At 51.1% G+C, this 1,072-nt stretch overlaps 1 protein-coding gene across 3 annotated transcripts in view; it reads right to left on the reverse strand.

The window, feature by feature from the left end:
• ANO4 (anoctamin 4) overlaps positions 1–1,072 on the reverse strand; it is a 241,271-nt gene that overhangs the window by 28,144 nt on the left and 212,055 nt on the right. The window lies entirely within an intron of this gene.

A 1,072-nucleotide genomic window follows, 5' to 3' on the forward strand; every position in this document is an offset into this window, starting at 1 on the left:
GCCATTTGTCCTGAGGGCAGAGGTTCTGCAATGAGGAGGGTGCCCCGTCCTAGGCTCCCTGCTTCAGGGCTGACATGTGCGCCCTGAGACACTTCCTGCTCACGAAACCTCTTCACTCTGAGGAGGGAGTCGCCGTCCAGGCCCGCAGAAATGCTGGGGGTGCTGGCAAAGGGGTGTCATTCATAAGGTTCCTGAGAACTGCTGACCGTGGGCATTCATGAAAAATGTGAATTGTTGAGTGACGTCCGGAGCTAACCTCTTCACTCTGTATGTTTTCCCCGCTGCTTAGACAGTGGTTCTCAACCTGTGGATCACGACCCCTTTGGCGGTCGAACGACCCTTTCACAGGGGTCGCCTAAGACCATCCTGCATATCAGATATTTACATGACGATTCATAACAGCAGCAACATTACAGTTATGAAGTAGCAACGAAAATAATTTTATGGTTGGGTCACAACATGAGGAACTGTATTTAAAGGGCTAGAAGGTTGAGAACCACTGGCCTATAGGATGGTGATAAATGCCAGAGAGAAAAATAAAGCAGGCAAGGAGATAGGAAGGTGTCAGATGGCAGGAGTGGGTTGCAATTTTAAATTGAATGACAAGGGAAGCCATTAGAAAGTAATGTTTGAACAAAGACCCAAAGGAGGGGAGGGACCAGTTGCTATGCAGACTGGGAAGGGAAGACTATTCCAGGCAGAAAGAAGAGCAAGTAAGAAGTCCTAGGTTGAGAACATGCCTGGCCCATCCGAGGAGCCAAGGGAAGGCCAGCGAGGAGCAGGAGAATCCGGTGAGCAGGGAGGGGACAAGGTCAGAGCTGTCACTGGGGCCAGATAGGGGAGAAGCCCAGAGGCCATGTGAAGATGTAAACTTTTGTTCCGAGCGAGAGGAAAGCCATTGGGCATTGTGAGCAGAGGAGTAACATGGGGTGACATCTGTATAAGTAAGAAGCTGGCTCTGGCCCAGCTGGTGAGGCTCAGTGGTTGAGCATCGATCTATGAACCTTGAAGGTCATGGTTGAATTCCTGGTCAGGGCACATGCCCAGGTTGTGGGCTCAATCCCCAGTGGGG

This window comes from Myotis davidii, unplaced genomic scaffold (assembly GCF_000327345.1).
Source record: "Myotis davidii unplaced genomic scaffold, ASM32734v1 scaffold120, whole genome shotgun sequence".
NCBI classification, from domain to species: Eukaryota; Metazoa; Chordata; class Mammalia; order Chiroptera; family Vespertilionidae; genus Myotis; species Myotis davidii.